This window comes from Mirounga leonina, unplaced genomic scaffold (genome assembly GCF_011800145.1).
Source record: "Mirounga leonina isolate KUSES-001 unplaced genomic scaffold, KU_Mleo_1.0 Mir_82, whole genome shotgun sequence".
Lineage (NCBI taxonomy): Eukaryota > Metazoa > Chordata > Mammalia > Carnivora > Phocidae > Mirounga > Mirounga leonina.
The window spans coordinates 45,155,947-45,169,241 of record NW_023270825.1 but is presented as its reverse complement, the minus strand read 5'-3'; the positions used below and the strand labels follow the sequence as shown (position 1 = coordinate 45,169,241).

Sequence of the window (13,295 nt, the reverse complement as noted above, 5' to 3'; positions counted from 1 at the left end):
TTTTAGCTGTTAAAACTCTGTTCCTTGCTGTTTATCTTTATTCACTAGTTTTGTAATTATGTTGTTTTGTCCTCATTTTTTTCCCAGCTCATTCTACTTTTTCTTCTTTCATCACAGGGTATTTGAGCTCATGTTCTATTTAATTCATGTTCTTAAAATGTTTTGTGGTATAAAGCTTTTGCAGGCAATTCCCTTGTTTCTAGGGTTTTTCTAAGTTGGAACCTCCCTTTATCTATTAGGTTTGTGCTTTTTTTCCCCCTTTCTCTGAATTGTTAAAAAGCAAGTATGTTTGTAAAATAGTTCTGTAATTTTTTTTTCCCATTCTGCTCACACTCTATCTAGATTTTATACTTTCTATTTGCTTTGAGTCAGGATTTTTTTTCCTCTATAAATATCCAAAACCGGTTTGTTCCAGTTTGCTTTCCTCTCTATACCACAATCTGAGAGCTGGAAATTTTGGGTCTTCACACTTTTCTGTGATTTGAGGTGATGACAAGGGATGGAGGAGATAAACATCAACCAGGCAGTATGCAGTCTTAGAAAGCTTGTGCTCTGCTTTTCTGAAATTTTGTTAAATAGCCTGAATCAGTTCTCTTTCACCCTGTTGGAGTTTGTATCCTCTTCTTGGGGGGTGGTGGGAGGAATACCTTTAGGATTATTTAACAATCAGGATTAATCATTTAAACTGGGATTAAATGATTAGTAATGTGGATGGCTCCAGAGCCTTACTTGACAATTATTTATTGAAATTCATGGCATTTGGTGAAGCCCCCTCCTTGTTTGATTATTGTAGGTAAATATTTGTTTTACTCTTTTAAAAAACTATGTGTTCAATTCATTCATTGGGCATTGGGGTATCATTTTTTATCTGGATTTTTCTAATAGCTTCTGTTTCTCTTTAAATGCTAATAATTTTATTAATTTCAAATTTACAGAAATATTATATGAATAGCCCTTTAAACCATGTGGGAGCAAAGTGCCCTGGAGCTTACTTCCTGCTGTGATAATGAAGAGTCCCCTTAAACACAAGCATTTCCTTGAAATAGGAAAGCTGATTTCTTCTTTAATTATATTTGGTCTATTGAGATTAGTAAAAAAAAAAAAAAAAGAAAAAGAAAAGAAAAAAACGTAAGTAGAAAAAAAGTAATACTATGAAGTTAAAGTTTAATAGTTTACTCTTTAATGCCTACTACCTTTGGGACATGAAGAATGGAAACTTTATGCTTTAAATCCTGTGGTCTGACCTTCTTGTCTCCATACCTCTGGTGGGCGTGGGACAGAACACGTTAACTAACAAAATTGATAGGTTTACCAGATTGGTAGATAAGGGTACTGGTAGAGATCTAGTGTGTCTAGATTTGAGCAAGGCATCTGATAAAACCTGTCTTAATACCTGTTGTTTAAGTGGCAGGATGGAGGTGTGTGTACTGGGTGATTAGGCAAGTTGGGAGGATATAGCTGGTTAGACAACCATTTCCTGGAGATCAATGTGTGGTCCTCAAACCACAATGATTCCTTCTCACGCTATCCTGTGCAATCCTTTGAGTCTGGAGAATCACAAAAAGCTAGCTTACAAAGTTATTTGGGAGGTTATTTGGAGTCTCTGAAACAATAGTTTAAGAACACTGTTAGAGTAAAAGTCCTTAACTCTTTTTTTCTTCTAGATAAATATCATTATAAACTTAACTGTCTTGTGATTTTTTATTTTGGAATTGTTGACAATTCATTTTTCCTAAGAAACAAACCCTGCACCCTATGGAAAGGGGCCCCCAAAAGGAAAGTGTCAGTCTGATTGGAGCCTGGGAAATGGTCCCTCCAAGGTTCATTCCATTCCTCCAATGGTCCCTCCAAGGGAAGTTATTTGCAAGGGATGAACCCAAATTAACAAAGTGAAAATTTATGCATAATAGATTATTTATAATTTGGGTTTCCCAGCATCTAAAAGCTTTTCCTATTTGGGAGGAATTCTAAGATGATGATAAGGAAACAGCCCTCTCTTCCACTATGGAAACTAAAATGGCAGCTATTCCCCTGGGAGCACAAGCAAGGACAAGACCTAAGACAGCTGAGGAAATGCTGTCACCTGGGACTTTATATCCTGAAGGGTAATGACAAGGCTCAGGTCAATTAGGTGTGCTTCAGGGGTGGCTCTGCAGGCGGAAGGTGGGCGGAGCCTGGAAGGATGGCATGTCTAATGCCAGCAGAATGCAGCACAGGGATGGTAGGTGTCCAGGGGTGGTGAGGCCAGTCTTGGGGCAGTGAGTGCCCTACTCGTAAGTGGCACGTCCTGAGCAGCCTGCTCCTGTGGTGAAAATTCATCCGGGCCTTGCCTCTCTTGGCCTGTCTGATTCATTTCTACCTTTCTTTGATTCTAGGAGCCACGAGATTCAAACTACATTCCATTTCTGCGTAAGGAACCATAGTTGTTTTCTGTTATTTATAATCAAGAACCTTGTCACGTACAACATATCTGAGTTCAGGATCCAAAAATCAACCGAGAAGACCTGGATACTTGGCAATTCATGTGAAAAAGACATAGCGAACTGTGATGTAATGGGTATCAGTAAAAGGGTGTGGCTGGCAGAGGGCTACAATAGGCAGGACAAAGATGGTCAGAGGCCATCTTATTCAATCTTCTGCTCTTGTTCACTACAACTAGAGTATATTTCCCTGTTCAAAGTGTTTTATTTTAAGGCTGATGGGGACAGATTAAAATATGTACAGTGGAAGAGTGGCCAGGAAGTTGATGTGTCTTTGTATGAGGAGCTGGAGAAATTTAACTTAGAAAAGCCATAGGGAGGACATTCTAGGATTCTTTCAAAATTATGTTACTGCTGAGATAATTTTATAAAAATGTAATGATACAAAGACAGATGCAAAATGATCTTAAAAATAAAACAACGTCCCCCACACCAATATTGAGCTCTGTGTGTATATCGCAAAAGGCGAAAGAAAGTGAGGGCTGAGAGTTTTCAGATGGGACAAGGATAAGACGTGAGTGTTGTTTGGACACTCACTTCTATCACTAGTAGAATGAACCTTGGAGGGACCATTTCCCAGGCTCCAATCAGACTGACACTTTCCTTTTGGGGGCCCCTTTCCATAGGGTGCAGATATCTTTTACTCCAACAGTGTTCTTAAACTATTGTTTCAGAGACTCCAGATGACTCACCTTTTCCATTGTAGAAGAAATACAAGATCTAAATGTACTGAAATATTCCAAAAGTATTCTATTGTATAATATCATATTCTTGTTCTACCTTCTGGTTTCTCATATCTTCAAATGAGTAGTAAGCCTCAAACCCTGTTCTTTCTGGTAGCTTCATAATAAATCTAAGGCTGCTTCCATCATCAGAGTGTGCCTGAGGATAATGTTGATTATTTGAATTAACTATGTCAAGTATGAAATAATAAATCTTATATATGCATATATTACTTGTGCATTTCTTCTGACTTTTATGTAGAATGTAAGAATTGAAATAATTGAGGATATTTTACATTTTTGAGAAATGAAAACCTCTGGAGGTAATTAAACTCTCTTGCAAGCTTGTATGCAAACTGGTTCTACCACTCCTAGGATCCCCTGGCATCAAGAATTGAGAGAGGTTAGGAGGAAATGAAGGCCTCCTCACCTTCAACTCTCCTTGGCACAGCATCCAGGACCAAGTCTTCTCCCCGGGAATTCAATCAAGGGATTCAATACTGGCAGGGTTTAGAGAGTCAAACAAGAGCTTCATTCAGGCTCCTGAGGGTTGCTACAAGTAATACTGCTGTGAGTATCCTGCTGACTACGGAGCATGCATATTAACCAGCTTAACTTTTGTTCCTTGTTTTTATAGTTATGGCAGATGACCTGGGCTTAGCCATTCCTCCTTCCCTCTGTCCTGTCTTACAGCACATCTCTCTGCAAAGTCTGATTGAGGCTGGAAGAGTAATCTGTACCAACAGAACAGACTGTGAAGGTAGGGAGGTGGGGAGAAGGGGAGGCATGGTTTATTGAGTATACTCTCTCCAGCACCTAGGACAGTCAAAGCACATAGTAAAGGACTGCTGGATTGAATTGAACTAAAAGGAATGAAACTACCTGGTTCATAATACCAAAACCACACACAGACAAGGAATACTTGCTAGGTATCTAAACAAATTAATAGATAAGGCAACTTTTTGGCAGGGAGAGAAGCGGGGGATGTATTTTTCCTTGATTTTTATATTATAGCTTGACCCATTGCACAATCATTTAAGAAATAAAGGAACAGAGGAATGCCATTTTAAAGAAAGTCAATAAAAACAGCATCCTTTTAACTCATATTAGGTTTGTCATATTGGGTTTGTTTCTTAGGAAAAATGAATTGTCAACAATTCCAAAATAAAAAATCACAAGACAGTTAAGTTTATAATGATATTTATCTAGAAGAAAAAAAGAGTTAAGGACTTCATTACATTTCTCCTCTCTAAAATGTAATTCTCTCTCTCTCTCTTCCCCTCTCTTTTTTATAATTCTTTATATAGGGGGAGCAATAGAAATGGCATATTAATTTTTATTTATTTAAACAGTTTCCAAAATGCTATCTATGCAGGAATTGGCATTATTACACTCAATACAAAAGGAAGGAAGGCATAAAGATAAAGAATTAGAAAACAGAGAAATGGTAGTACTGGTAAATCCGAAAACCAACAAAATTAATAATTAACCCATTTTTTAAATGGAGAAAACGCACATACTAAAAATAGGAAATGGAAATAGATTAATAACCACATACATAGGAGAAATTAAAAGACTTCTAAAAGCTGATTTTGCTCAGCTCTATGCAAATAAAAAATTCTAAATGCACAAAATGGATGAATTTCTAGTAAAATATTAATTGCCAATGTTGTCCCCAGAAGAGATAGACAATCAAAACACAGCAATTACTGAGAGAAATATGGAGAGTTGTTAATCTCCCTACCAAGAGTAAACAAATAAATAATGCCCTAGTCACAGATGATTTTACTAGTAAATTCTACTCGCTTTTAAGTAACAGATGACAGCAACTGTTTTAGAGTATGCAGAAAAGAAGAAAAACCTCCAGATCCTCATGATGAAACCAGGCTATAACTGATACCAAAACTCAACAAAAGCAACACAAAAAATAAACTACAGATCAAAAGTACATATGAATATCAATGCACAGGCTCCAAAGAGTGTATTAACAAACAGATTCAACACAAAAAAGAATAGCACACCTTGGTAAAGTAAGATTTATATAAGGAATGCAAAGACGATTCCATCTTAAGAACTATGTCTGTATAACTCACCATGTCAGTGTTTAAAAAGAGAAAAATCATAGGGTTATCTCCATAAATGCTAAAAAAGCACTTGAAAACTTCAACCATTCTTGATTAACATACTTAATAAAGTAGGAATAATCACTTTATATCACACACATACGATATAACCAGAAAGCTTATGTTGTAGAGAGAACTACTAGCATGTCACCCTCACCACTATACCCAACCATCATCATCCTGGAGGTAAGAGCCTACACAATTAGATGAGAGAAATAAGTAAGAGGTATAACAATGAGATTGTAAAGATAGAGTTAATATTAATCATTATCTATAGGCAATATGATTTTACAGCTGAAAAGCCCAAGAAAATGACCTGAAAAAGTATGACAAACAACAGGAGTATTCACTACGGTAATTATGAATAAAGTAAACATAAAAGAACCATTAGCATTGCTATTAGGAAAGCTATATGAGATTGCCAATATTTCACCTCTTTTGACTTGCAGAAATAGCAATTTCATATGGGTCAGCCTAATATATATAAAGATGCCGTATATAATGGCCACAAAAAAGACAAAATAGTTCAGGATAAAATTAAGAAATGTTCACAATTCATACAAAGAAAACTTTCTAAAATTCTTGAATGGATTTCTGTATCTTCCCAATTAATCTAGAAATTTAACATAGTATCAATGAAAACACCAAAAGAAATTTTTTACAAGTAGAAAAATTGACTTTAGAGTTCTTATTGGAAAGCAAAAAAACCTTCAAAGTTAGAGCGAAGAAACTTACTTAAAAACAAAAAAGGAGAATAATGGGGGAAAACCAACTCTACAAGATAGTGTAACATAAAACTGCATCTGAACAGGTGCTTTGTGAACGAAGCTGTAGGGGCCCAGCGCAGGCTGCCCTCCGATGTACCGCAATAGCACACTGATCATTTTGAATTGAATCTATTTGGGAAACAACCAGGACAAGGACACTCAGACCCTCCTCTGTCCCCATGAAAGCAGAAAACAAATCTCCCTTATGAAAAATAGCTTCCCTGTGCTAAGAATTAAAAAGACTTATCAGCAGAAATAGGGACGTTAAAGCTGCAAAAGCTCTAAGTAAATCTTGCTACTTTTTCACTAATTTACTTCCTCAGCCTAAATTCTGTTTAGAATTCTTTACTAATTAAAGCTCTCAAATGCCTGTTTTCCTTAACCTGTAAATTCCTCACAAATCTATTGTCCCTTTGTCTAAAATGTATAAAAACTGCCTGCCTTAGTCATTTCTTTGGGTTTCGATTTCATTATTGGGCCTCTTTTTGCACATAACAAAAATTTGGTTTTTCCTTCTATTAACCTGTCTCAGTTAAATTAATTCTTAGCCCATCTGGAAGACCTTGAGGATAGATGAAGAATTTTCCCTCACCGTCAAAGTCAGTGGAATAGATTCCAGAATCCAGAAATAGCCTTGTGAAGAATTTTAGCATGATGGAAAGTGGCTTTTTAATTGAATAGGGAAAGGATTGATTATTCAATAAAAAATGTCTAGACAGTTAACTGAGTGACTATGTAAAAAAAAAAAACAAAACTTCCCTCTATATCTCAGAATAAATTTGAGATAGATCAACAGACATAAATGGTAACAAATGAGTCCATGAGAGTACGAGAAAAAACCATGGAAACATTTTTATGAGTAAATTCTTAGGAGGAATTTAGGGAGTTCTTTGGAAGAAGCAAGTATTTTAAAGATCTCAGGAGAAATGAGAGGTCTTAAAAAGTCTAATTTCCTGACCAAGAGCTGGAGATTGGGTTAGGTGAAACCTCTGAAACTCTCTTCTTAGAGGAAGGAGTGGGGAATTCCAAGTACTCCCCTTGTGCCTGCTAATGCTTTTGATGTAGTAAGTGTACTGGTCTATTTCACAATCTCACTGTGCAGGTCTTGAGTGGAGGGAGGAGGCATAACCCAGATGTCAGCTGGATTACTTTCCTTTGAAATTCAAAGGAAATTAGCTTGAGCTTCTATGTTCTTCCTTAAGGAAACTTGGTCAATTTATGTATTTTCCAATCCCCTCGGGATTTGGAGAATTTATTTCATTTATCTGCTGGTTTGCCTAACTGTGTACCGGTGTGCTGTTAGTATTGTGCTTTGCTTTGTCCCCACGGGAGGAATAGCAGCCCTTCCCCCCACCCCTTACCTTATCATTTGTGTAGGGCATTTACATATGGAGCAGACTTTACATAAGTTGGCTTGGTTTTCCTTTCCCTTTGACACCTTCTTCGATAGTCTCACCTTAAATTTAACAGGGCTCTTGGGGCTCTTTATGCATCAGTTCAGTTTTCTTTACATGCAGAACTATTTTGATCTTTTCCAGGCTTCCTTTGTGTATCCCAAAACTCACTGGTATGTTTTGCAAAACAATGGCTCATCTAAGAGAATGTGCACCTTGAGCCTGCCAGCAGTAATAGTGCTAGCAAAGACTTTTCTTTTTGGCCTCTGTGTGAAGTAGGGGGCTGATATTTCCTCACTGGTAGGAGCTACTATCCTGTTGTCCTTAGAAGGCAGAAGGGGCTACAGTCAGTTTTGGTCTTACATGATTTCCTTCTTCTCCACCATAGAAGGGACCAGATTTCATAGCCATCTGAGTTACGTTCTCCCCCTTGCCTAACATTAGTCACTACATAAAAGAAACAAGAAACAGTCCAAAGTTAAAAGAGTACAAAATGATAAACTCATTTATGGAGTTCCTAGGTCCTGTGAGAAAGTGCTCAATCTAAGTCCCATTGAGCATGTTTAAATACTATTCCCAAAGTGTTTGGACCACTCAAAAGCCAGGATTCATGGGCAAGCGTTACGATTTTTAAAGTTATTAAGTTATTAGGCTGACTTAAAGCCATCACTTAGTTACTGAAGCTCTTTCAGAACACTGAGACATATAGTTAAACTATCCTTTTAAGAGATTCTGACCCTTTATTCCTCTAAATGTCTGGGTAAGACATTTCTTTCTTGTTTCCTACATTCTAAATCTTCCTATGTCCACCTCTGGAATAATCATATTTATATTGTTCAATGCCCTGAAAAGAATAAGAAACATTTATATTCTATGGTATTTAGACTGTGGTATGTAAATCTATCAGAAGTTATTTTTCATATTATTTTATTTCTGCTATCAGTGTTACACTGTTTGTTGTTTCTTTTTTTTTTTTTAAAGATTTTTATTTATTTATTTGACAAGAGAGATAGCGAGAGCAAGAACACAAGCAGGGGGAGTGGGAGAGGGAGAAGCAGGCTTCCTGCCGAGCAGGGAGCCCGATGTGGGACTCGATCCCAGGACCCTGGGATCATGACTTGAGCCGAAGGCAGACGCTTAACGACTGAGCCACCCAGGCGCCCTGTTTGTTGTTTCTTAATAAAAAGCCCCACGCTTTTGGGTTGGTAACTTATGGACACAATTAAAAAGTCAAAAGACACAAAATATATAGCCTAAAAGTGAAGTCTCTCCCGCTCTGTCCCTCACCTACTCTCTTTTGCGGAGGAAACCACTAGGACTAGTTTCTTTTTTTTTTTGTTAATTTTATTATGTTATGTTAGTCACCATACAATACATCATTGGTTTTTGATGTGGTGATCCACGATCCATTGTTTTGTATAACACCCAGTGCTCCATGCAGTACGTGCCCTCCTTAATACCCATCACCGGGCTAACCAATCCCCCCTCCCCCCTCCCCTCTAAAACCCTGTTTGTTTCTCAGAGTCCGTAGTCTCTCATGGTTCATCTCTCCCTCCAATTCCCCCTGCCCATTTTTCCCTTCCTTCTCCTAATGTCCCCCATGCTATTCCTTATGTTCCACAAATAAGTGAAACCATATGATAATTGACTTTCTCTGCTTGACTTATTTCACTTAGCATAATCTCCTCCAGTCCCATCCATGTTGATGTAAAAGTTGGGTATTCATCCTTTCTGATGGCTGAGTAATATTCCATTGTATATATGGACCACATCTTCTTTATCCATTCATCTGTTGAAGGGCTAGGACTAGTTTCTTATCCGAAAGATAGACTTTCCCCCCTCCCCAAGTATACATTCTATACACTACACATTCCACATTCCATGTTCTATACACACTGCTCTGCATTTTGGTTTTCACTTAACCATATAGCTTGGGGATTGTTCCAGATCTGCACAAACAGGATTGCCTTATCTTTATCTTTATGCTGCATATCATTCCACTTTATGAAAGAATCATCATTTAATCCAAATCAATGGACACCTACATTGCTTCTAATTTTTAGTTCTCACCAACATTTCTGCAATGAATTACTTTATACGTAGGTCATTTTGCATATAAGAGAATATTTGAAGGGTAAATTAGTAAAAGCAAATTGCTGAGTTAAAGGGTATGAGTATTCTCAATTTTGATAGCTATTGCCAAATTGCTCTCTAAAGGGGTTGTGCCTATTCATGTTTCCACCAGCAAATATTTGAAAATACCTGTTTGCTAGTGCCCTGACCATCAGAGAATGTTAATTTTTTTGGTTATTTTTTTCACCTTTTTTTTTTTTTTTTTTGCTGTCAATCTTATAGGTGAAAAGTGTATGTCATACTTTTAGACTCTTCTCACTGAATGATTCAAAATGTCTTCTTTATCATATACTAAATTTGTCTATTTGATGCATTTCTGGGCTTTCTGGTTTATCTTACTGGTCTCCTCTCTTCATACACTCTTACTACAGTTTTGATCACAGTAGATTTAGAGTGTTTTACTTTATTGTAGGTCTAATCACCCTTATTGCTGCTCTTCTTTTCCCTAAGAAATTTCCTGGCTGTTTTTATTTTTTTCTCTATGAATTTGAGAAATAAGTTTGTTTTGCTTCAAAAAAAAATCCTGTTGCATGGGCGCCTGGGTGGCTCAGTTGGTTAAGCGACTGCCTTCGGCTCAGGTCATGATCCTGGAGTCCTGGGATCGAGTCCCGCGTCAGGCTCCCTGCTCGGCGGGGGGTCTGCTTCTCCCTCTAACCCTCTTCCCTCTCGTGCTCTCTCTCTCCATCTCATTCTCTCTCTCAAATAAATAAATAAAATCTTAGAAAAAAAAATCCTGTTGCATTTTTTACTGAGACTACATTACATCAATAAACTATTTAGGGATACTACTACTTTTTAAGGTTTATCATTGCAGGCTTACCATTTCTTACCAGTACCTTTTGAGGCATGTCTTCCTGAAGCTCATAACAATGTCTTAAATATTTTCTTGTTAATTCTTCACAGCATCTTTGGAAATAGCAGGGAAGATAGAAGATAAGGGATTAGCCCAAGATTACATATGATAAAAAGTCCTAATCCAGTATTATATCTACTTTTTGGTAATGCTTCACCACCAGATTTTACACAAATTCAAAAACAAAATAAACTTTTCTACCAAGGATTAAATTTTCCTATTGCGAAAAACCAGCAATGTGCAAGAACAATTCAGCAATGTATTTCTTGTGTGATGATCTGTGGCCAAGCACAGAATGCATTCCTATCATGGAGTAACAATTTCAAAAGAATTTTGAAACCAGAGTTGGCTTGGATACTGTACAATGACACCCAGGATCTTGGCCTACTTCCCAGATTTCCCCTTTTTGGTTTTCTAGCAAGTTTGGTCATGCCTGGGAATTTGCTGAATATGGTACTTGGATCAGTGACTTCCTGAATGTGACATTGGGATCAATGGCATTTGTCTGCCCAAGGATTTTTGGAGTATAATTTTTAGACTACTGCAGTTACAAATAAGTCCTTTAGTGAACTGGTGCTCAGTTGCAAGGGTGCAAAGAGGAAGGACAGTTTGTGAATTGATTATGGAAGGCAAAGATCTTGAGAGAGAATGTTCTCTTGTGAATACTGAGTTACATACTTGGACACACTGGTGTTCCAGCTGGAGGATCTTCAAGTCCTTAAATAAATATCAAATGGATTTAAAAGCTATCTTTAATGCCACCTTTGACAAATGTCCACTTAGTAAAGGTCAGCCAAGACTTGATAAACAGTTTATTATCTGCAACACTTCCTACCATCACCCTGGCTCAGTTAACATGGGGAGAGTTGACAAAGAGCCTGCCTGAGTTACTGAATTACTTAGGACACAAGCACGTGTTGACATATATCTGAGTGTATTTTTAGATTACATTTCCAAAACAATTATCATTTTCATCATTTTGTTTCAGTCAGCACTGTTCTCAATGCCATGTATAATTACGAGCTGACTTATGTAAAATATTTTAAAAATGTATAGTAGTATGATATACATACCTAGATAACATCTGAGATTATTTGCCACCACCTAAATGAGAACATTCTTTAGCTTGGCCTTCTAAAACAAAAAGACTACTGTGTTCTAAACTAGAATGTTATGCAAGAATCTGAATAGCATAGTTTACTGAATGCTCAGCCTGTTTAGTGACATACCAGAGTAGGACAAAGGCTAACAGCAAAAACATGGGGCAAGTTTTAAGCAATGAACTTAAAGGTATATGGATGATGAAATATTTAATTACCAGGGCAGAGACCAGGTTGTAAAATCTAGCTAATGAAAGTATAAAGATGAGTTATTAATGGGATAGCTGTTTAATTAGATGATTCACTGGTTTGTTAAACAGTAAGAGTGTTGCCAAAATCACAAGATTAGACCTCTTTGAACAAAGAATGGTGATGGTGTGATGATGTCATATATCACTTGCCTTTTAGTCCCATTATCATGGCAACACCTTAGGCTATAAATATGAACTATTTAGACATGAGAAATAAATAAGAGGTGAGGCAAAATCGGCAACCAAAGGAAATTGTTATGGTAAATTAGGCACATGGCATATGAAGTTAGGAAGGCTTTTACAAGTCTAGGAAAATGACAATACAAATTTCATGATTCTCCTTAGATTAATAGAATTTATCTCAACCAAGTCATACACGGAATGCTTTTACAAACATGACTGTGCTCCTGAATCTTGAAATTTGCCTTCAGTATTATTAAACTCTGTGGTTATAGAACTCAACACATCTCAGGTAAGTGGAAATCTGAGTCTGTCAAGCCTCTCAGAGAAATGTAAAACATGATTTAAACTCAAGGGAATTCCTTTTTTTTTTTTTTAGATTTTTAAGTAATCTCTACACCCATCATAGTGTAGAGCTTGAACTCATGACCCCAAGATCAAGAGTCACATGATCTTCTGACCCAAGCCAGCCAGGTGCCCCCCTAGTTCCTTTTATTTATTTATTCTTTTAAAAATATTTTGAGATGCCTGGGTGGGTTAGTCGGTTAAGTGTCTGCCTTCGGCTCAGGTCATGATCACCGAGGTCATGGGGTCGAATCCCGAATCAGGCTCCTTGCTCAGCAGGGAGCCTGCTTCTCCCTCTGCCCCCGCCTCCGGCTCGTGGTCTCTCTCTCTTACTCTCTCTCTCAAATAAATAAATCTTAAAAAAAAACAAAAAATTTTTATCTCTTTGAGAGAGAGAGAGAGAGAGCTCAAGTGCGCAGGAGCAGGGGAAGGGCTGAAGGAGAGGGAGAAGCAGAGTCCCCACTGAGCAGGGAGCCTGACCAGGGCTCAATCCCAGGACCCTGAGATCATGACCTGAGCCAAAGGCAGATGCTTAACCAAATGAGCCACAGGCGCCCCCGTGTAGGTCTTTCTAATGACAATTTTTCATTAAGGATTTATGGACTTCTTAGGGACCTCTGTACAGCTAAGAACCTAAGTGCCTATATCTATAAACATTATTCACTACAGAAAGAGAACAAGAAACAATTCAAGGGTAAAAAAACCCAACAAATTCATTATGGAGTTCTTAGGTCCTGTGAGAAAGTGCTCAATCTAAATCTTGTCCAGCAGGATTGTTGCAATATATCCTGTATAACCGTCTGAAAGATTTCAGGGTCTGAATTCTGGAAAAGACTTAACACCATTAAAAAATGTGGTTCCAGGATGATTATGACAAATTACAATACAGGTTATTTTCAGCTTGCTTAAACCTAGGGTATCTGGATTGACCATTCACAGGATGATTT

General features: G+C 37.4%; 1 long non-coding RNA gene across 1 annotated transcript in view; it reads right to left on the bottom strand.

The window, feature by feature from the left end:
* The window catches only part of LOC118002053, a 45,023-nt gene extending 32,613 nt beyond the window's left edge, over window positions 1-12,410 (bottom strand). Inside the window, exon 1 of the long non-coding RNA XR_004676930.1 lies at window positions 10,440-12,410. This is a non-coding gene — a long non-coding RNA (uncharacterized LOC118002053). The remainder of the gene's footprint in view (window positions 1-10,439) is intronic.
* Window positions 12,411-13,295: the final 885 nt, after the last annotated feature.